Source organism: Lytechinus variegatus, chromosome 3 (genome assembly GCF_018143015.1).
Source record: "Lytechinus variegatus isolate NC3 chromosome 3, Lvar_3.0, whole genome shotgun sequence".
Lineage (NCBI taxonomy): Eukaryota > Metazoa > Echinodermata > Echinoidea > Temnopleuroida > Toxopneustidae > Lytechinus > Lytechinus variegatus.
The window spans coordinates 11,962,457-11,985,383 of record NC_054742.1 but is presented as its reverse complement, the minus strand read 5'-3'; the positions used below and the strand labels follow the sequence as shown (position 1 = coordinate 11,985,383).

At 37.1% G+C, this 22,927-nt stretch overlaps 1 protein-coding gene across 1 annotated transcript in view; it reads right to left on the bottom strand.

The window, feature by feature from the left end:
- LOC121410229 overlaps positions 1-19,662 on the bottom strand; it is a 54,394-nt gene extending 34,732 nt beyond the window's left edge. Inside the window, exon 1 of the mRNA XM_041602169.1 lies at positions 19,359-19,662. The gene's annotated coding sequence lies outside the window, so the exon portion shown is untranslated. The remainder of the gene's footprint in view (positions 1-19,358) is intronic.
- Between the last annotated feature and the right edge of the window lie 3,265 nt (positions 19,663-22,927).

Sequence of the window (22,927 nt, the reverse complement as noted above, 5' to 3'; positions counted from 1 at the left end):
TTGGAATGAACGAGTCCATGTAACTGATTAAATAAAAATACAGAATTGTTGAACAGAAAAATGTTGGAAAGCGTTTCTTTGAATAAAAGACGTAACTGATGAAACAATTAAAACAAAAAACAGAATTTTGGGGACTAAAAAAATGATGGAAAGGGAATAAATTTTTTCTTGGAATGAACAATGTAACTGATAAAATAGAAATACAGAATTGATTAAATATGAAAAAAAAAAGATTTGATGAACAGAAAAATGATGGAAAGCGAATCTATTCGTTCTTTGACGTAACTGATGAAAAAACATAATTGATGAAGAGAAAAATGATGGAAAGGGGATCTATTGGTACTTGGAATGAACGAGTCGATGTAATTGATTAAATAAAAATACAGAATCGTTGAACAGAAAAATGTTGGAAAGCGTTTCTTTGAATAAAAGACGTAACTGATGAAACAATTAAAACAATTAACAATTAAAAGAGAAGAAAATCATGATTTGTTTTTATCTCCGATATTAGCGGAAAGGGAGGTGGAGGAGAAGATGATTTGTTTTGATCTCCGACATAATCGGGGAAGAACAAAAAGATGATGATAATTGGTGATAATTTGTTTTGATCTACGATAAAAATGGAGGAAGAAGAAAAACAACAAGAAGGCGATGATGTTTTGATCTTAAGCGGAGGAAAATAAGATTTAGTTGAGCACGCTGACATGCACGGTAATATTTACGACCATCTGATTATGCGTCCTCTAAGAGTTTACGATTACCTCCACCATCACTACGATGTAGAGAAGATGAATATCATCTTTAACAACTTTGGATAATAGTGCGTCTTTTTCGGGAGGTCATGCGACCTCTAAGAGTTTACGATTACCTCCGCCATCACTACGATGTTGTAGAGAAGGTGAATATCATGGTAAACAACTCTGGATAATAATGCGTCTTTTTCGGGAGGTCATGCGACCTTTAAGAGTTTACGATTACCTCCGCCATCACTACGATGTTGTAGAAAAGGTGAATATCATGGTAAACAACTCTGGCTAATAATGCGTCTTTTTCGGGAGGTCACGCGACCTTTAAGAGTTTACGATTACCTCCGCCATCACTACGATGTTGTAGAGAAGGTGAATATCATCGTAAACAACTCTGGATAATAATGCGTCTTTTTCGGGAGGTCACGCGACCTTTAAGAGTTTACGATTACCTCCGCCATCACTACGATGTTGAAGAGAAGGTGAACATCATCAGAACAACTTTGGATAATAGTGCATCTTTTTCTAGAGGTCATGTGACCTTTAAGTGTTTACTATTACCTCCGCCATCTCTACGATGTTGTAGAGGAGGTGAATATCATCTGAAACAACTTTGGATAGTAGTGCGTCTTTTTCTGTAAGTAACGCGACCTCTAAAAGTTCACGACGGACTCCGCCATCACCACAATGTAGAGAAGGTGAAAATCATGGTAAACAACTCTGGATAATAATGCGTCTTTTTCGGGAAGTCATGCGACCTTTAAGAGTTTAGGATTACCTCCGCCATCACTACGATGTTTTAGAGAAGGTGAATATCATCTATATCAACTTTGGATAATAGTACGTCTATTTCGGGAGGCAGGGTAGGAATTAATTTTTTTTTTTTAGGGGCTACTTTTTTTTTACATTGGGGCTACCACTGAATATCTTGGGGTTATTTTCAAATTCATGGGGCTACTTTTTTTATCGCATATCAGCAATTACCTTTTGACATTACGAGACTCACTGTGACGCCTAACAGCTCAGAACATTATTTTTTTATCTCTTGGTGGTGAGGGAATGCCCTACAGGCCTTACAATAATCAGCTTCACACACTTCAGATTTGAGCCAATCGAGGCCCCAAATGGCTTATTCAAACATTTAAGAAATCAGATTTAAATGATTATGTTTTGACACCCTCACTCCACATCCCCTTTACAACCACACACACATGGGCTTATTTATTTTTCATCTTTAATGAACCATGAACAATGAACCCGCCGCCCCCCCAAAAAAAAAAAAAATCTAAATAAAATTAATGAATAAAACAAACATAAAGGAGAGAGGGAGAGATGGAAAGAGAATTCAGATCAAATAATACATTTAAAAAAATCACGGGTGTGGGTGAGTGTTTGTGTGTGATTGTGACTATGAAGTGCACTTGGATTGCATATGAATTATGTTAAAGAAATGAAATCAATATCTTACTCAGTCTATTCAAATTCCGACACATAGCCACAGGCTATGTACATAATATTGTAGGTTCATGTACCTTAAGTTTTTCGCAAGTTATTTTGAAAACGCAGATCTCCACAGAAAATTCCTTTCATTCTGGGAGAGTCTAAAATCGGTGAAAATGTATTCATTAATACATGTAACTTAAATATTAATCACAATGAAGAAATCATAAAGTATTTGGACAGTTTTCAAAAATTAACATGAAATATAAACTCTATCTAAAACAGAAAATCACCATCACTTACGCCATTACTGATAGAATTCTCACCCAGAGCTCTGGCACAGAACATGAGCTCTAACTGGCTAGCTAACAGCATGCAAGTACCACACTCAAGCGCACGGCGTCCTATTTTTTTTTTTTAGATTGAGCCTTTTTTGATGATTTATTGTCTGATATTTACCCCTCCTCAAGAAAGAAATTAAAAAGTTATAATTCACAATTATAAGCGAAGTGATTTTGGATTATTAAGGCTCCGTTTTGACAAGCAAAGACAGCGACCGTGAGGATAAAAGACTTGCAAATCGTATGTGCTGTGAACAGGGATTTATTTCCTGAGCAATTAAAATTACGATATCACAGAATTGTGATATCCTAAATGGGAAATGTGTGCATTAGATATTGCACATGGTGAAGTATGGAGAAACCATGCTATTGAAAAAGAGACGCACTTGGCAATTTGAAACTGTACTTATCGTAAATTGAAAGTTACTTGATTTTAGCTTTCCAGATATTTAAATTCATACATGTACGATATGGCTTCGCTGCTTATCCATCTCGCTCTCAGACTGGACGATGTCGATAAGCAGAGCTGTCACAATCACCAGCTGATTGCTTACACCGCCTAGTACACATACCGCACGATGCATGCGGTCTCGTTACCAGCTGTGCAGTCTAATCGTGCACGCATACATATACATAAGCCATGCGGCAAGTGCGTCAACAATTCTAAAAAGCCTGTGCTAAAGACTATGCGTACTCCGCATCCCATATTGCATTGCGCGTTTATTTACGATCGCGAAGCTTTCGGTGTTGCGGAAGGCTCGGATATTGCAACTTGAACTAAGCTGGCAAGGGCGATATAAAAGATGCGCTTGCTCCGCCGGGGAACTTAATTGTGTGAAGTATTTTTTGCATTGTCGATGGTATTTTATTGGGGCGATTCTAAAATAACTAGTCGCCCCAAACCATTGGGTTTTGAGAATTTTTAGGGGCGATTTGGGCTGTCATGGGGGCGAAATCGCCCGTCGCCCCCGTGTAATTCCGACGCTGTCGGGAGGTCATGTGACCTTTAAGAGTTTACGGTTACCTCTGCCATCACTACGATGTTGTAGAGAAGGTGAATATCATCGGAAACAACTTCTGATAGTAGTGCGTCCTTTTCGGTAAGTAATGCGACCTCTAAACGTTCACAACGGACTCCGCCATCACCACGATGTTGTAGAGAAGAGGCCTATCGATGATCGGCGGTAGTGTCGCGTGCTGGAAAGTCATTATCTTCTTTTCCTTCCTCCGAATATGTCGGAGATCAAAACAAATCATTATCTTTTTCCTCCGCTTTTGTCGGAGATCAAAACAAATTCTGCCATCAGTGTAGCATGCAGCATTTGTCCACGTTCCGGCCACATACAAATTTTGATGTATCTTTTTGTTTTTGAATATCTTCCGATCCGATATCCGAACCGATTTCGATTTTAGGAGCAAAACTTCTGAACCAAACTCCAATCCCGTAATTGCTCTAACTTACAACATTACATGTATGTGTCATTTAACATTAAAAGGGAATGAAACCTTTAGAACAAGTCGACGTGTGTCGAAACACAAAAATCAAAGAACAAAGAAAGTTTGAGAAAAATCGGACAAATAATGAGAAAGTTACTGGGCATTTGAATATCGCAATCAATAATGCTATGGAGATCCTCCCATTGGCAATGCGACAAGGATGTGTGATGTCACATAACTTTCCCTTTGGACTATAAATTACCCTCAAAATATTTCTATTTGCTTTTACTTATTGTGATACAAACTCTTTATCCATGATGCCCTCCTCTAGGAAGAACACATGATCTACTGATAGATGTGATAAAAGAGGCAATTCAAGTGAAATATACATGTATGCTAAAGTAATGGGGAGAGTTGTTCACAAGTGACATCACACACCTTTGTCGCATTGTCAATTTGAGGTTCTCCATAGCCTTAGTGATCGCAAAATTCAAATGCTCATATTCTGATTTTTCTCAAACTTTCGTTGATCTGTTTCTTTGATTTTTCTGTTTTCACACGAGCTATCTTTTTCCAAAGGTTTCATTCTCCTTTAACCCAAATTCTGCCTCGACAATTTTCGCGATATATCTGCTGCGCAAAATTTGTTGACCTCGCTGCTCATAGACAATTTACTTTAAAGTCTCGCGCAAATTTTGAGACCAAATTTGTGACGCCCGGGTACGCGGTTACGACATTACGCAACATTATGTAAGTCAGACCGAAAATTGCTCAAAAATGTGATTTCATGTACAAATCCAATGCAAATTGTGTATTCAGCCGAAATTCATATATATATCATTATTTCTACTTTTATTGATTTAACATAATTAATTTTGCTTTGTTTATGATCAGAATTAAGTCTGGAACGATTTCCATTGAAAAAACAATAAAAAACAAAAAGTAAAAAAACAAAGAAATACATCAGAAATTAAAAAAAAACCCAATAAAATACATAAGAAATCGATCTTTGTACCGGAATTTTTTCATTCACAATTGTTAGGACTGCTATAAAGAATATTTTCACCAAAAGATAGCATTCTAGGAGCTTTATTTAGTGAATCTGAGCAAAAAGTATGATTTCATGAATAAATTAGCATAATTAATTGATATAAAATAAAAATATATGAATTCAGTGAAATTTACCAATGCAACTGCGTAGATTACGTCTTTCTCTACCATCATGCAAATTTTCGTTGTGATCGTGCAATCCGCGGCTGAGATCTTAAGGGGGGGCGGAATGACAAGAATCAAAATACCCCGGGAGATTTAGGGTTAAAGGGCAAGTCCACCCCAACAAAAAGTTGATTTAAATGAAAAAAAAAAAGAAAAATTCTACAACAAAAAAAAAAACATTGAAGATTTCATCAAAATCGGATGCAAAATAAGAAAGTTATGACATTTTAAAGTTTCGCTTACTTTCACCAAACAATTATATGCAGATCCTGGTCGGTATGCAAATTGGCAGACTGATGACTTTTATTGTATGAAATATTCTAATTTTCTCCTCCTTGTTAAGTGAAACAAAGTTTTATTTCTCCCTGAACATGTGGAATTACCATTATTTTAACAGTTTATGGTTAAGTTAAGTTGGTCCTTATTGTCAAATCTGTAAAAATTGAAATATTGTATTATTCAAACAATAAGAAACAAAAGAAATAGTGAGTGATGGACGTCATCGACTCTCTCATTTGCATATCGCTGATTTGTGCATTTAATTGTTTTGTGAAAAATAAGCGAAACTTAAAAATGTCATTACTTTCCTATTTTACATCAGATTTTGATGAAATTTGCAGCGTTATGTTTGTTTGATTTTTCTTTATCGATTCAAACAACAATTTTCTGGGGTGGACTTGACCTTTAAGTTTAGGGTGTTTACGACTATTTTGGAATGCGTAAATCAGCCACTAAACATTCCGGTAGCAAAATTTCTCAAGTAACACTTGAAAATGGGACGGGAGGTAATCCGTGACCTTGAACCTTGATCTTTTGAAAAAAAATCCAACTTTGAGGGCGCCCTACAAGAAAATGACGCACACCCTTGGGTCAATATTTTCAGATTTTTCCGTCAGACACTTGGGGCAACATTTGGTGCGAATTTAAAGAAAATCGTACAGGGTCGGGTGACAAATTGTCTGAAAATTGGTTGATTTGACGTGGATTGACTCTAGAGTGGAATATTTTTCCAAACTCTTAGAATATTTCTGGTATTTTCTGAGCCATCCAATATAATATAAATATTTATGCTGTTTGACCTGCGACGACCGATCACATGCGATGTTTTGAAATCGGCCGTGAATAATACGTGTGAGGAATTAGATTCTGGCCCAAAATCACCAACTTTGAGGATAACCGGAGGATGGACAAGGAATGAAATACGGGTGTAGAGTAAGGAATTGAACTAATTTTCTTTCTCGTATTTGTTTTCTATAATTTTTACAACAAATAACTTTTTTATCCCATCTTTGCCTCTAGGGGTATCCGACGAGTTCACGGTCCCAAAATTTGGTTAGGTAAAGTGTAGCGGTAGTAAAGTGGAGCCTGCACGAACTTACAATTTGTAGCTTGAGGTTTTATTCATGATTGTTTATTTTGCTTTCTTTATTAGATGTGCTTGTTCTTGGGTAATTGAATATCAGCTTGAGTTCAGTTTCTATGAAAATGATCTGTCCAACTCACAGACTTTAGAGTATAAACTTGAGAGCTGAGGTTTCTATAAAAGCCACTTTTTCTGCATCCGTACGACGGAGTCCGACACAGTCTTAACTATTTAAATCTCATATTATACAGGATGTGAATTCAAGTAATGTTATGTCTTGGTTTTCCCAACACTCTGGTACTGGTAGTAGTAGTACTCACTCATTCATTAAACGAGGTTATGACATAACCTTGTTCTCAGTTACATCTCCACCATGTGTGGCTAAATAAGGGTGGGAATGTTTGGCTTTTTTTCTCTTTTTCTATGGGACATATGCTTGATTTTCTTATACTGTCAGTTTTCATAATACAGAGCTATTAATCATATAACTTGGCTCTTATGTAAATTTCTTTGAATTATTTTTTCTTAATTAAAAATAGCGATTGAAAAATGAAAATTTTCTTGCCATATTACTTTCCACCAATAGAGGGCGTACACAAAAATATACCCAAAATCTAAGTTTTTGAGCGCTCTGGTGAATACAAAAATTATTCCCAACTGATGAAAAATAAATTGCAACTATATGGAAATTAGTAATTTTGGTCACAAAAGTGATATTTTAATGATTTTAAAGTGTGTGCTATGAACATGTACAGCATTCCCCACAGACAGGATGGTTGCAGTGAACCAGTGGTAGTACTTGATGATCACCTCATAGTTACTGGAATATTTTTTGTTTTTCTCATCAAAAAACTGTCAAATGTCCTCTAATTAATGTCCCGTACGTCATGTGTGGAATCAAATCCATGACACATGCTCCAGCGACGATTGCTCCGGTGACAAATGCTCCCCAAAATTTGACATTTGCTCCGCCGACATTTGCTCCGCTGACATTTACTCCGCCGACTATTGCTCCGCTGAAATTTGCTCCGCCAACAGTTGCTCCACCGACAATTGCTACACATTTAGCGACAAATGCTACCTGAACGACACATGCTCCGGCGACAATTGCTCCGCATGTAGGGACAAATGCTCCGTCCACAATTGCTCCATCAACAGTTTCTCGGCATGTTGCTTTAAAAAAATAAATATCAGACCAAAATAAAATACCTGCGACAAATGCTCCTCGAATAACAATTTCTCTACTCACGACTGCTCTACCAACAGTTACTAGGCCTAAAGGAAGACAAGACACTTGTTCTGACGAAAATATTTCTTACATCCTTTTGCGTTCCATACTTTTTTGTATTGTTATGTTTTACCATTCAAGTTGTGCCACTTTATATCATATGCGGATCCAGGGGGGTGAGGGGCCCGGGTCCCCCCTATTGGTGGAGCAAAAAAAAGAGAAAAAAGGGGGGAAAAACAGGGAAAAGAGAGAAAAAAGAAGAGGAAGACAAGTGAAAGACTTGGAAAATAAAAAGAATCTTTCATATTTCACTATATAAAATTTTCGCTCACACTTCGTGCTCGCATTGCCTGTTAGTTGATTTACATATCTTGTTCAGCTTCAATATCAAGTTTGGAAGTCAATATGCAAAAGATATTTCACCGCGGAAATCGAACTTTCATTCTTTTGTTTGATAAATTTACAAATTGATTGTTTTAGAGTGATTCCTAAAAATGTTAGTTTTACGATCTGAACATTAATATTTTCTACTCGTGCTGCACACTTGCAAATGTTAACTTATCAGTTACCTTTATCATTTTTGTGTATTCCATAAAGTTTTCAAAATATCCCTTTGCAGATCTGATTGTCAAAACGTATCAGCTAGCGCTGCACGCTCGCATTTTGATTTGCAAGTAATGTATGTCTCAATATTGATTATACAACAAACTTCTTAAAATCCACATTTTGTGAGAGTCTTTTAAAAGTTTCGGCTTGCGATTTCGCTTGCATTAATTGTTAAAAATGTATTTACTCATGCATCTTTATCATAATTACCAAAGTTCTTTAAATGTCCAGTTTTCAGGCCATGATTTCGTGCCCTACTTGGGCTATTAGCTTAATAAATAAGATAAATAATTTCATAATTAAATTGTCCCTTTTGTTTCATCTCGCACTTAGCAAGAGGAATAGGAAGATCATGTGATGACTTGTCCCGGTCTCTTGTCAAAACCTAAAGTAATAATAATGAAAAATATAAGCTGTTTTTTAAGTACGATCCATATCCACCTCACAATTTTCCTACAAATTGCTTGAAATATATAGAGCTGAAATACATGTAGGGACAGTGATTTTCCGCGATCGCGGAAAACGGACGGAATTCACGGAATCGGCTGTTTGAAACGGAAAGTGGCTTTTCAAACGGAAAATCACGGAAAACACGTTTTTTCTCAAAATGCACAAAAAAGCAACAGAAATTAATCCCAAATCCTCAACAAAATACTAATATCAACTGAAAAAACACGATCTCACTTTGCAACAACAATCATGACAATCAACACATCGTAACTACAGTCGAGCCTCTCCATCACTCGAGCGTATCCAAATTAGTTTATACTTACGTCCGCATAGAAGGCAGAATCCTGCAGTGTGTTGATGCCCTCTGCGTTCGGTCATAATATAATGATCACGGTGATTCATCAAATCCAAAATGAAATATTCGGAAGTCATCGACTGCTCAAAACGATGTCCGAAAAGTCCCCAAATTCCCTAATTTCTTTTTTAGCTCGAATCTCTTCGATTAAAATGGATTTTAAAGCGATGTTAGTACATTGGTAGATGCAAATTTTGAGCAGCGCTAGCATTTTGACATCGCTACTCGTTGCGTATTGGTTTTCTACGTAAACGGAATTGTCAATTTTTCTTGTACACAAAGTCTATGGGGAAACGGAATTTCCGTTTCCAGACATGCTGAAACGGAATTTGAGATTTTCTGAAACGGAAAAGGCAATTTTTAGAAACGGAAAATCACTGTCCCTATACATGTACACCCTTTTTTTATTGATTTTCATGATAAAAGATAGATTTAGAATGCCTAGTTTCTAGGTCTAAATATGAAACACACGCGAGCATGTTTCATCAGATACGCAACTTGTTCTCTATTTAAATCATTATCCAGTTTCAGATTACAATATCAACAATTTTCTTCTCGTGCTCTGTTCTTGCATTTTTAATATAGGAACATCCCCTATTACTCATCCTATTCATAATTTACAAAACATGAATGTCTCGTTTTTAGGACTAAATTTCGAATTTTGTCGCTTGCATCAATCGTTTAGTTATATAGCTATCCTGTTCACAAGCCTCGAAATAATCGACGGCCATGGCCGTTGATGCCCCCATTACTGGCCGTCATGCCCTTCTTCTTTTTGCTAAAAGTTACGGCCACTAAAAATGTGCCCTTTTTTATATGGCCGTGGTGCCCTTTTTTTCATAAATGTGCCCTTTTTCTGATATATAATGTGCCCCTTTTGAAAGTCTGCACCTTTTTTTCTGAGCGAGGAAAACTTTTCTCCGATCTCAAAAAGTATTCAATGCCTTAGCTTTACCAGCGACGTCCAGTGCATGTATGCAGTCTGGTCCGAAACTGCGCCGAACGATGAGCTAGCTATACACAGCTGGTCGGCCGGCCGGCCGGCCGCTAGCGCGCTTTACATATGCTATGTAAGCTGCAGCATAAGAATGGACGAGCGCGTATGCTCCGTATGTGTACTACACAAATGTCGCGCGCGCTGTACTGTCCTGGCGACCGCGCGCGATGCGTAAGTACAGTACTTTGAATGGGAGTGTTTCATAAAGCTGTTCGTCAGTTACGAGCAACTTACGAACAACCGGAGATACTTTCTTGGGTGCTTATCAGATTCACATTTAATTACATGTAGCTCAAGAAGGTATCACCAGTCGTGCGTAAAGTTGTTCGTAACTTACGAACAGCTTTATGAAACACCATACAGTGAGTGTTGTCAGACTATTAAAGTTCATTTTTTCTTAAGTAAATAATGTGGTTTGGTAATGAATCTGATGTATAACATCGACTATGAAAAGCCCCCCCCCCCACGCCGCGAAACTGTAACACCTACAAATAATTTATTACATGCCCCTTAAAAAGTGGCCTTGGTGCCCCTCTGTATGGCCTTGGTGCCCCCTGCTGCCTGGCCTGAGTGAAAAAGTGCCCCTCAAAAAAGTGGCCTTGCCTCCCCAAAATCCTATTTCAAGGCCTGTGTTCACAATTAAAGAAATTTATTGAATTTTTTCATTCTCTAGGTAGAAAGGTAAAAATGTTCAGCTCGCGCTTCGCGCTCGCATTATTCGATTACTGAAATATGTAGAGTCTTCATGGCTAACTGCAAGCAGTCCTTAATAGGTACCTTTTCGATCAGTTCAAAACGTATATAAAAAAAAATTTGCTTGCGCTTTGCGCTCGCATTATTAGTGTTAGGAAGATCCCCAATTACTCATCCTTCACATAATTTGCAAAACGTGAATAGAGTATCTCGTTTTAGGTCTTAATCTTGAAATTTCCGCTCGTGCTTCGCGCTCGCATCAATTGTTTAGTTGTATACCTATCCTGTTGAAATCACAAAAAGTGCTAAGAATTTCTATTTTTTAGAAATGTCCAAAAAATTCAGCTCGCGCTTCACGCTCGCATTATTGGTAACTCCTTCATGGCTAACTGCAGGCAAACCTTAATAGGTACCTTTTTAATCAGTTCAAGTGTGTATTAACAATTTCTGCTCGTGCTTCGCATTTGTAGTTTTTATCCAGTTGCATACACATCTTTTCATGATAACATTGTCCAGAATGTTCAAATTTTAGGACAAAACACATAAAATTAAAAAAAAAATAGTTCGCGCTCGCGATTGCATTATTTAAATAAGGATTATGATATCATATATACACAACAAAAAAAGTAAGTCCCCCTTGAACAAACATCAATAATTTACATGAGCATGTAGGTAATTTTATAAGCTACCATCTGAGTAAATGCTATGGACGTATTTTACATCATGCTTCAGTGAGCACCGTCAGAAGGCAAAAATGTCACTTTTCAAAAGTCACAAGCCAAATATCATGACTTTGATTCCATTTTATTGGAACTGATTCCACATTCTCATCATGAAAAATAGTCAGAAGGCTTCTAAAAGGTACTTTCTAAAAGACGATACAACTTTTTGCCTAAATTTAACGGTTGAATAAACACAAGTCCTAATTTGCTACAATTGGTTTTTACACACTTTTATCAATAAAAATGATAGAATATGATGACAGTTATTTTTGGGAAGAGTACAGTCCGACCTCTCTTATCCGGACACGTTGGGACCAGCACCAATCCGGATAAGGGATTTATCCGGATCTGGGAGACCCAATATCAAATACACGCAGCTGCGCTGCCGGTTGCCTCCCTAGGCCAACGGCGGTAGCTACACTATTGTAGTGGGCGTACAGACAGTATTCACTACAGTATCATTGCAAATTATAGGCAGTGTCTTTACAGAAATTAAATGGATCAATGGTCAAAACTCTTGGATAATTTACCTGCTAAAATGACTGAGGTATACATCGAGCATACCTCGAAAGAGAATGACTCAATGAAACCAAGTTTTACAATTGGATCATCGCGGCGGGTATCGCAGCTTTGCAATGTCAGCCATTGTTACATTGACTGTAGGCTCAAACATGATGGCGCTGTCCACATTGAGGCCTAACGTTAGCTAGCGAGACATGTGTTGTATTTCCCGCGAAGCAAAAAGAGAAATGTGACGAAATGTTTGCACTGCACCCTGATTTACTGGAAATACCTAAGTTTTTTTTGTGATTTGGGTGAGATAATTTCATGAAAATTAATTTTTTTGTAGGTTGACTACATTGGGATATATATGTAATCAAAGTGAGATTACGTATAGGATTGAGTTTAGATTGAAATCTCATTTCCTCACGTACTAGATTGAATAGAAAAATATAAAAAATCTCGGCAAGTGTGCATCCGGATAATAGAGAGGCCGGATAAGAGAGTCGGACTGTATCTTCAACAATATTCACTGTTTCACGGTTCAATGAACATTTATTGAAAACAATAAATACGTCTTTCAAATATCATAGGCAAGTATCGTTTCATTTTGGTAACTGAAACTGATCTTTTATCAACTTTTTCGTTATGTTCATGACCAATTAACATGCTACAATGATTTAAAGGTGTTTAATTAAACATTCACGCATGAATCTTGAATGAACATGTGGAATGCAGGCCTCGAAATAATCGACAGCCATGGCCGTCGATGCCCCCATTACTGGCCGTCATGCCCTTCTTCTTTTTGCTAAAAGTTAAGGCCACTAAAAATGTGCCCTTTTTTATATGGCTGTGGTGCCCTTTTTTTTCTCATAAATGTACCCTTTTTCTGATATATAATGTACCCCTTTTGAAAGTCTGCACCTTTTTTTCTAAGCGAGGAAAACTTTTCTCCGATCTCAAAAAGTATTCAATACCTTAGCTTTACCAGCGACGTCCAGTGCATGTATGCAGTCTAGTCCGAAGCCGCGCCGAACGATGAGCTAGCTATACACAGTTGGCCGGCCAGCCGGCCGCTAGCGCGCTTTACATATGCTATGTAAGCTGCAGCACAAGAATGGACGAGCGCGAGCTCCGTATGTGTACTACACAAATGTCGCGCGCGCTGTACTGTCCTGGCGACCGCGCGCGATGCGTAAGTACAGTACTTTGAATGGGAGTGTTTCATAAAGCTGTTCGTCAGTTACGAGCAACTTACGAACGACCGGTGATACTTTCTTGGGTGCTAATCAGATTCACATTTAATTACATGTAGCTCAAGAAGGTATCACCAGTCGTGCGTAAAGTTCATTTTTTCTTAAGTAAATAATGTGGTTTGGTAATGAATCTGATGTACAACATCGACTATGGAAAGCCCCCCCCACGCCGCGAAACTGTAACACCTACAAATAATTTATTACATGCCCCTTAAAAAGTGGCCTTGGTGCCCCTCTGTATGGCCTTGGTGCCCTCTGCTGCCTGGCCTGAGTGAAAAAGTGGCCTTGCCCCCCCAAAATCCTATTTCAAGGCCTGGGAATGTGATTAGCTCTTTTTTACGTTATTGGAAAAAATGCAATTTGTAACTATGGATATCTGTCACAAACCACCTTGCATTGTTCATTTGATTTGATTTTTTATGAAAATCCCGATGTTTAATGCATCAGTGAGCACACAATATTCGAAAATCATGCAAATTAGAAGAAAGTTCAAGGCCTTGGCCACACTCTGTGTAGTATCGAATTGTTATTTTGGTGTGCGCGCCTTTTGGATAGTGTTACTGTGAAGCCATGTGCGAAGTTTCATGAAATAACTGTTGGCAGAAGTAACAAAAACCGTCCATGAAACTAACCCTTATTTCATATTTGTTAAAATTTTTACTTCCTCTCTCATAGACTTTTGTACACTGTACATGGGTGCATGTGTTTAAGAATAAGTAACCTCTTATTCAATATGGTGGAACTTTTTTTCAAGGCTGTCTTTAGCAATGTCATTTGGCAGTAATGTTTATCAACCTATGGGCAGAATTCAATGCAAAAATAAAATCGATTTGTTTATTATGGATGAGTGAGCATGCATCAAAGTGGGAAAATGGGTATTTTCAATGTCAGAGACTCATTTTTAAGGCTAATTAGGTGAATATTGGGGGCAATTTCGGTTTCAAATGTGACTTTAATTGCTGTTGTTTTTATGAATCCATCATTTCTATCACCACACACTTTCCAAACTTTCAACATTTTCATGGTTGATCGAGCACATTCGAAAATTTAGGAATGAATACTCTTTATACTGCATAAATGTATTCTTTTCCTTAACAATTTATCATGATCAGTTTAATTTATGGACAAATCAGGAGTGGATCCAGAATTTAAAAATGGGGGAGGGGCCTATAATCGGGGGAGCCACAAACATTTTCAAATTTTAATATGACCTAACAAGTTGTAGAGGATGCTACAAAAAAAACCCTATGATGATACATCACAATACAGGGGCCGCGGAACGGTTTTCTAAGTGTGGGGGAGGGGCTTAGCCAAAAGTGTGGGGGGGCTGACCATGCAACCCCCCCCGCGCTTCTGCGGCCCCTGCAACATTGTGCTCACTCAACCATGAACATACGATATCAGAATTGTGTGTGGAGTGGCTAAATGATAGATAGTAAACACAATTAACACCATAAAATTCACCTAACAACACCTTTTGCCCAACTTTGTATTTGCACAATCTGAAAAACGACTCTTGTGACTTTCAAAAATGGTCATTTTTAATTCAATCTTTTATTACTCATGCATGACTTGACCGATCAATCTCATTTTTCTCTAGGAGTTGCTTAATGAATGTAGAAAACCACCTACAAAATATCATATCTCCCAATAATTCTGTTCAAAAGTTAAAGCAATTTGATTTAGGGGGGGGACTTACTTTTTTGTTGCGTATACTTACAGTGTATGTTGATTTATAAGAATAAAGCTAAGAAGTGACTATAGGACTACCCCTTCAAAGAAATGTTAAACAATCATAATTCCACACGTTCAGGGAGAAATAAAACTTTTTTTCACAGGAAAATGAGGAGAAAATTTGAATATTGTATATTTCTTATAATAAAATACAAAAGAAAGAGTGAGTCAGTGATATCATCAGTTCTCTCATTTGCATACCGATCAGGATGTGCATATAACTATTTTGTGAAATTAAGTGAAACTTAAAAATATCATAACTTTCTTATTTTACATCGGATTTCGATGAAATTTTCAGTGTTACGCTTGTTTGATTTTTCTCTCTTTATTCAAGTAAACTTTTTCTTGTGGTGGACATGTCCTTTAAGAGGAGAGTTGTTTTCACACTGCACGTAATTGAAGGGAAAAAAATAATAAAAGAAAATGGAGTGAAAGTGACAGGAAACACCTTTTTAACAAGATTGTAAAACTTTACTAGTTTTCAATTCCATTAGAGGGGGTAGGAAAAGTTAGAAGAATAAACAGTGAAAACAGACCAAAATAGCATTAGAGTGAGAAAAAAGAGATAGAAGGGAGAGGTAAGAAATAGGAACAGAAGTTACTAGGAATGCAGCGAGAGAAAAGATTTAAAACAGGAGAGAGGGACGGGGGAGAAGGTGGTTTTCAAGGAAAAAAGGGAGAAATGATCGAGATAAAAGCGCTGATGGTAAATTTAATTTGAGCTAAACTATTTTTTTTCGCTGAGCAATTCAAATAGAAATGTTAAAAGTATATAGAATGATAATGACCATACAGCTTTGGAGAAGAAGAGTTGCTAGTTTTACAAAGAAAAACAATAATTTTTTGGTGGATGACATTTTCAGCGGAGCTATTATCAGCGGAGTATTTGTCCCTACATGCGGAGCAACTGTTGCCGGAGCATGTGTCATTCGGGTAGCATTTGTCGCTAAATGTGGAGCAATTGTCGGTGGAGCAACTGTCGGCGAAGCAACTGTCGGCGGAGCAACTGTCGGCGGAGCAACAGTCAGCGGAGCAACTGTCGGCAGAGCAACTATAGTATCAGCAGAGCAAATGTCGGCTGAGCAAATGTCGCATTTTGGGGAGCATTTTTCATCGGAGAAATCGTCGCCGGAGCATGTGTCGGGTTACATTGGAGTCACAGTACTGTACTGTGTAGACCAAAAGCTTCAGTCTCTGTATTTTGGTTGTTCCGCTGAACTGCGTTGGCTCACCCACCAATACATAGACTGAAGAGCTTGGAGGCCCGTACGTACAGACAACGTATTTTAGCAGTAACGTTAGATCTAACAGCGGAAACCCGATTTTCCGATCGTTTTTTGTCCATAAAATGTCACATTATGGAAAAGAAATCACATCCATATTTACGAAAAAATGTTTAAAATTCAGAAATATCGTACCTAATACCTTGGTCACATTTGATCTACGGCGGCCGTACGGCGAGTCGACAACAGCCGTTTTATTAATTTCAATTCAAACCACCTATATGTAGTTGGTACAAAAAATGTTGAAACGGCTGTTGTCGACTCGCCGTACGGCCGCCGTAGAGCAAATGTGACCATGGTATTAGACCGCAGTTACCGCTAATTCTTTTGAAATGATGATCGAAACATCGTCATCTTCGATCCTTTCGTTGGTCAACGTAAGTTGCCATCTTGGATGACGTCATCATCATTACAGACGTATTTACCAGTCGCTACCTATCACGATTTGTGCCGCTGCTTTGCGCTTGTACATATTGATGTGCGTGCGTTCGGAACTTGTCGCTCGTCACTCGTATGGGGATACGTCTGTCCCGTTGATGTAAACATCAACGTCAGTTGATGTTCACATCTCCAGATCCAGCGATAGTAGTCTCTTTCTCCCCTGACACACAATATTTTATTTTATATTTAAAGTTATTTTATACACAAGAATTGTTGATTGCTATCATTGTAATGTAAGGGATGATTATTAATCTTATTATTTTGGTTATCTATTATTTTTCATACTGTTGTTAAATATTCATTTTCATCATCATATCACTTCTGTAAGCCCACAATTTGTACCGTCCTGGAATTAATATGGGTAAAGCGTAATTATTTGGACTACTTTCTCTTATTTTTGTTGTCGCTTATTTGTTTTATTTTGATATTTGTGGATTACTTGTTTTAAGCTTGTCTTCTGCATGTATGTCCATCTTGATTTTTGTATATAGTTTGTTAATATTTAGTATTGAAACCGTAAGTTTAGGGGCTTGCCTTCTCTACAAGCTAGCTTTTCTTTTCTTGGCAAGTCCCGTCCGTTCATTTCTACATTCCTTTCATATATAAACAAATTTGCAACACATTGTAGTTTTGTTTAATTTATATACAACATTTGTTATAAAATTTCATTGATTTGTCTGTATTATCGATTATATTGAATATGTATTGCTACTTTGATTATATTTTGAAAAAAAAAATTGTTGAACGGAAATAGATAAATAAATCTAAGGGTGAAATATGAAAAGAATGAAAGGGGAAAGGAACTCAATATAAAGTGATAAAACAGAACATACATGTAATTACGTTCCAATTAGTTTTAATGAGTTTATTTCATTTATCCAGGATCGGGGGAGCACATCAGGCTCGTGCCCACCCCCTCGAAAGCCACTAACAGAGCATCCATTATGTGTGATAATTTTTCTACATTTTTGTATTTCATTTGATCATTGTAATCCGTTTGGATTTGAAATCAATTAAATTAACTCAAAACTTCCCTCCCCCTTGAAAATTTGGAGCTGCCAGGCCTTCGTGGTGAGAGATTTTTAACTTTATTTATTTATTAATGAAAATCCTTTAGGTTTGGATTTTAAATCAATGAAAACATATCCTAGGGAATTTAAACGATTTTGACTTCGTATCGATACAAAACAAAATTGCAAATTTGTCTTGATTGAGGCTATCAAGACTTCCCTACCAGAATGCATTACGAGCAAAGTTCCGTCGTAACCTCGACGGTCAGTGGTCCAAACGGGTTGATGAGCCTCTATGGTTTCGTGAGATCTTTTTTCTTTTTCGGTTTGTCACTGTCGAACACCATAGACGTAATGGAGGCAGTTGGACGAGGTTCACGGAAGAGAAATCGGTGAGTTTTTATTCATTTTTTTAAAATTATACTGCTTATTTTGATGGCCTCCCCGTCAAAATAACAATTTTAATTATGCATACATTAAAGTATGTATTGATTCGGGATGGTTTGGGCTAGGAATGTGGAAAAAACGGGCAATGTATAATTGCACTATAGCACTGTATACTGCCGAGAACGAGGTTATATTATGACCTCGTTCGTAGGATGAGTGTCGCTCGTATTGATTGGCCAAGATATCGAAAATTTAATCGGAAAGCCTTGATAAAAGCACAACTCGTTGACGGCTGCCATATTTTCCTCTCCGGCAGAAAATAAAAAAATAAGGAATAACCCGGGGAATAACTCATCGGTAAGACGGTAACGTACATTTTTGAAATATTATTATAAATTTTATATAGCATCAATAGAAAGATAAGAGTCTAACGAAAATAGTGGGCCTTCGTTCAAGACAATATGTCATTTAGAATCTAAAAGAAGTAAAAAATCTGGACAAAACCCGTCCGCCGAATTGTCGGACCAGATTACACATGCAGGCTCGTACTGACACATTACCATCGGTGAATGGGGATTATAGTAAAATGTCAGAAATTGTTGAATAAATCCCCAGAAACAACGGTTATTCCTGTCTACGTACTGTGTGAATAACTCCCGATACAAAATTATTAATTTCCATACAGTTGCAATTCAATTTTCATTTTTGTATTGACCAGAGCGCTCAAAAACTTGAATTTTGGGCATATTTTTGTGTAAGCCCTCTATTGGTAGAAAGTACGGTAATATGGCAAGAAAATTTTCATTTTTCAAGCTCTTTTTTTAATAATTTAAAGAAAAAATACTAAAGTCTAAAAGAATCAAATTTACTAGTATTAGTAATAAGAGCCAAGTTATATAATGAAAAACTGTAATGGAAACTGACAGTATAAAAAAAATCAAGCATTTTTCCAAAAGAAAAAGAGAAAATCATCCAAACATCAACCTTATTTTGCCACACATAGAGATGTATTCATTGAATGAGTGGACTAGGCCTATCCCTAAACGGTAATAATACCAGGTCCAGGCAATAGTGAGTACCGGTTCCGTACCGTATTAACTATTATAAAATGCCGAAAGTTTCCGAAACCTCGAAGAATTAAAGTAAAACTCACCAGGTTTTGCTTTCTGTCGATTTCATTTAATCCACAATCACTACACCAACAGTCTGGGAACCAGTATTTCATCTGTTTAACATCAAACTTCAAGTTAAAATTTGTCTCTTGCCACGAGCAGCACCTGTGCGACAGCATTCATGATGAAAACGTAAACAAGAAGATTACGCACATGCGGGCCGGGCAGGTATGGATCAATGGTGCATGGTACGTCCGGACGTCCCCGGGGTAGCATCGGGTGGCAAACGTATGCTCACCGTACCAGGCCAGACAGGCTAACGATGGACGTCATGCACACAGAGCGCGAAATTAGACTTATATCAAGGCTTTTAGGCTTATATCAATTAAGGCTATTTTTTATTTCCCAATCCTGCAGTGACATATCTACAGGGCTACGGCTCGATTCTCAGATCATAAAAAATATGTGGTCAACAGGAGAGGGGAAGTCTTCATCTAAAAGGTTTTGTCTGTTTATTAAAATCTGGTTTGGCTTTCGGGAGCGGCGAGGACCGAGTGAAAAAAAAATGCATATTAATGTCGAGAGAAAGAAAAAAGTGAAGAACTTACAAATAAATAACAAAATATATATATTTAGAGAGCAGCGCTTCTCAACCTTTTTTACTCGAGGACCACTTTGGCCCTCAATTTTTTTTCGAGGCCCTCACCTACCAAAAGTTTAAGAAAGCGATGTGACTACTTGTCTCGACTCAAAGATAGAATGGTTTAATGAGCATATTCGTGCGTATACTTTCAGTATATGCAAAGCTGGCTGCTGATCCATCTAAAATCAAAGCTTAGATCTTCAGCTTTATCGTATAATCTAAACATCATTTGGGCTGAAACAGAATTAAGTGTAAAAACAACAACTTTTTTTGCATGAAAATAATTATTTTGTTTCATGTTTTAGATCAAAATTTTCCCTATTACAACATTTCCAAAGATATGACCTGAAAGAATGATTTTTCTTCTTAAGATACCAAAAACATGAAATTTGGTCAATAATTCAGAGCAGCAATGGCAGAACGAAAAGAGGTGTTTTGGTCCGCACCAAGCTCATTAAATGCAAAAACACTCTAGTCATATCACTTGGATACAAGAAGCTATACTTTTTTAGGGCTTGCCGACTGACTACCACCTGATATTACACCATTTATCCAAAATTAATCAGTATGAGGTAACTGATATTTCCAGCATTTTCATGATATTACCACTTGACCGTCCATTGATATTAACCAGTATGATATAACTATTATTTCCAGCATTTTCATGGTAGGCCTATTACCACCTGATTATTAAGGTTGTTTAAGCACATTTTTAAAACTCCTTATACTCTAAGCCATATCATCTTATCCTATCTTAAAATCCTACATCCCAATCCTATCCTACACCTATCCACCGAATCCTGTCATTGAGCGAGTTTACCCCTCAAAAACAATTTTATAAAATTAAATGTCATGATAATGAATAATATGATATATAAACAACATATTTTTCTGATTTTTTTTACGTGGAATCATTTCATAGACAAACACATTAATTATTAAGCGATATTAGCTAAAATTTTAAACCAATATTCATGGGTAACTAATATTCCCAGCATTTTACTGATATTACCACCTGATATTACTCCATTTACCCAATATTAACAAGTTCCGCATGGGTTGGAGGTCTCGTTTCCATCTGGGCCCCATGTGGGACCCAAATACCCCAGAAAATTACGATGTTTATGTTTCAACCCCGGGTTTCAACTTACCCCGCGTTCCAACTAACCCCGATCTCCCCTACCCATTGCCCCTTATCAACCTGTTATAACTCGTTTCATCAGGGTGATTACATAACTTTTTTGAAATTGAAGATTTCGCAGGAATTGCTGTAAGATATTTATTATTACTCAATTAAGTTTACAAGGTTATAACCAATGGAAACCATTCAACATTACCCACATCGCCTTTCATCACCATGTTGTAACTCGGTAAAATTTCATTTGGGTAGGCCTATAAGCAGTATTCAAAATTTCGCTGGGATTGCTGTAAGATTACTGTTATTACTAAGTTTGCAATGTTATAACCGATCATCATTACCATTATTTCCCCTCATTTTTGTGACTAGGTGAAAAAAAAATGGGGTTGAGACATCACCAGCTGCGGAGGCCACTGGACTGACCACCAGAGGCCAAGTGGGACATATCAAACCGGAAGAGATGATGGGGGCTCCTTCGACTTTATATATAAATAAGTTATATTTTTTGGTCAGTATTCAAGTACATGTTTTATGTTCATCTCTGTAAAACAAATCAAATGACAGGCGCGGATCCAGGAGGGGGTGGCACAGGGGGAAGAAGTTGCCAGTGAGCGAAGGGAGCAAGCAAATATGCTGACATTTTTATTACAAAAAATACAAGGTTGTGATAGATTTTGACATATTATATTTCATCCTAATCCCTTTCCTTTTCTCTCTATTTTTTCTTAGTCTTGATTCTCTCTCGGGTTTTTTTTTTTTTTGGGGGGGGGGAAACGCCCATGTCCTAACAGTCATTTCCTAGCATTACTTTATAAGGAACATAAATGTGTAATAATCTAATTAGCCCTATGAACGCTGAAAATGAAATTTCATGTATTTTGTCCTGAAAATTAAACATTCTGGGCAACGTTTGTGAACCTGAACAGGACGCGTATGTAACTAGATAATTACCGCGAGCGCGAAGCGCGAGCAGAAATATTCAATATTCGTTCTGGCCTGGTCGAAAAGGGACCTGTTAAGGATGTTTTGCAGTTAGCCATTAAGACGATACATATTTCAACGATTAAATAATGCGAGCGTGAAGCGCGAGCTGAATATTTTTGATATTCTGATCTGAAACTGGATAATTTTAGCACGTTTTTAATACGATCAAACTTTGTATCTCAAAAAACATGCGTGCGCGTGTTTTAGAGTTAGACAAAATCCTGGAATTCTGAATACATTTCATTTTCATCATAAAAATCAATAATGCGAGCGCAGATTCCGAGCTGAAAATAATATTTGAAATTCCGATATGAAAAGGGTCAATTTAAGCACTGTTTACAGCATTGTGTATATCATGTATATAGGGAAATTTGATGGCACTATATAAATGATGCAAGCGCGAAGCGCGAGCTGATATCTTATTATTATTTTAACCTAGGATCGAGACATTTTAGGCCTAAGGACACTTTGTCATCATATAAGAATGATGACTATCTTCCATTTCTTTTCCTAAAACTTGTCGATATTCATTTCTGAAAAAGGGACAATTTAGTTATTATTAATTCATACAAATATTTATTTCACATTTATTAATCTATTAAGCCTAATGAGTGTGTAAAATTTGTTGACAGTGCATGAACCCTGAAAACTCGATATTTGAAGTATTTTTGTATTCATGAATAGGATTCATAGGTTGATATATTTTTAGCAAATAATGCGAGCGCAAATCGCGATCCGGATTTTTTTTAATGGGGGAAGTTAAGTAGTTTGTTATGGAATTAATATATAGGTATACATAACTCACCAATCAAAATGCGAGCGCATAGGCCTTTATTTTATTTTTT